The sequence below is a fragment of the Myotis davidii genome, unplaced genomic scaffold, assembly GCF_000327345.1.
Source record: "Myotis davidii unplaced genomic scaffold, ASM32734v1 scaffold309, whole genome shotgun sequence".
In the NCBI taxonomy this organism is placed as follows: Eukaryota; Metazoa; Chordata; class Mammalia; order Chiroptera; family Vespertilionidae; genus Myotis; species Myotis davidii.
In genome coordinates, this window is record NW_006383013.1 from 2291218 (window position 1) to 2292962 (window position 1745).

Genomic DNA, 1745 nt, shown 5'->3' on the forward strand with positions numbered 1-1745 from the left:
AGGCCCGCTCTCCATGGGGAGCGAGCCTAAGCTACAGTCTGGCCTACCTCCGTGGGAGGCAGCCAGTGGGCCCATCAGGGGACTGGGCCTGTGAGCCGCCAGCCCCGCCCCCCACTTGCCCCACCACTGCTGCCACCGGTGGCCTCACTCTGTAGGAGGTGACCAGGTGGGCTGATCAGGGGACAGCGAGCAGCGGCCCCGCCCCGAATTGCCCCGCTTCTGTTGCTGGTGGCCTCCCTCTGTGGGAGGCGACCCCAGTGGGCCAGTCTGGGGATGGCGCTGGTCAGCCCCACCTTGAATGCCTTGCTGCCAGTGGCCTTCCTCTATGGAAAGTGACCCCAGCGGGCTGATAGGGACACGTGCCTTGGCTGGCCTGGTGTCACCTGCTCACCAGTCCTGCCCCCCACTGACCCCCTGCCGACCTGTCGTTCTGCCTTTTCGGTCAATTTGCATATTATGCTTTTATTATATAGGATTCTAATGTCTATTTTTAATTCATCTATGTACATGGTTTGATGAGATGCTGTAGTGGTTCTCAAATTTTGGTCCCCAGATAAGCTTAGTATCACTAGGGAACTTGTTAGAAATGCAAAGTTTTGGTCCTGCCCAGAGCTGAATCAGAATCTGTGGGGATAGGACCCAGAAGTCTGTGTTCCAACAATCCCTACTTGCCCTGTGATGCACATTAAAGGTTGAGAACCACTGCTTAAGAGAAATAGCTGTTGGTGGTGTGTTTCTTTAAGAGAACACTTTGAGTAACTTCTTTAGTGGCAATATCTGCTGCTATTCACAACTATGCAGCTTTCATTTACCCTTTTAGAGTTCTCCACAGTGATTTAAGAGTTATCATTATCCTTGGTGTTAGTAGCCCATGAATCTGCTATTTCATGTGATGGGCATGTCCCAAGAAGTTTCCCTGGGATCCAGTATACATTAGAGAATGAATGTATTATGACCTCCTTAAATGTTCTTGGAATAAATTCCTTCATCCTTGCTGTTTTGAAGCGGGGGGAGCAGACAAGTTATCTATTTTAATCTTTGTTGGCAGGAATAAACTGTTGGAAACTGAGATGCTATTATTGTAGCCAATAGAAAGATGTTTGAGCCAAAAACCTGGATATATGGATTTAGTCTTGACTTTGTCATTATTAAAGAATCTTGGGCAAATGAAATAACTTCTTGACGTAAACCTTGGGGAACTATATTATTTGTCTCTGGTTAGTTTTTTTCCTGATAGCTTGGATTGCTAGTGTCGAGATGATTTTCTGTCCCATGAATGAGGTACCAAGGAAAGAACAAGATATGGGATACATTCTTTATTCGCCTATTATGAGAAATTCAACTGTAGCAAGAGATCCCTCAGAAACAGCTATAAACATTATATTTTGCATAATATATATATTTTAAATATGTTACATGCAATAAACATTTCAAAAAAGGTTTAAAATACAATAATATTTCCAAAACTTGCTAACATAGTATAATATCACAGAAGTTGTAGGAGATATTAAAAATCTGAAATAACAGGATTACTTCTACTATATTCTAAAATGTTTTATTTCTCTGGCTCTATTTTTGTTCATCAGTTAATGTTGTTCATTATATTCCACAAATGAGTGAGATCATGTGGTATTTTTCTCTCATTGACTGGCGTATTTCACTTAGCTTAATGCTCTCCAGTTCCATCCATGCTGTTACAAATGGTAGGAATTCCTTCTTTTTTTACTATTGCATAGTATTCCATT

General features: G+C 42.8%; 1 protein-coding gene across 4 annotated transcripts in view; it reads left to right on the top strand.

Annotated features, from left to right (window-relative positions):
• The window catches only part of GPATCH2L (G-patch domain containing 2 like), a 55700-nt gene that overhangs the window by 19497 nt on the left and 34458 nt on the right, over positions 1 to 1745 (top strand). The gene's annotated exons all lie outside the window — the stretch shown is intronic.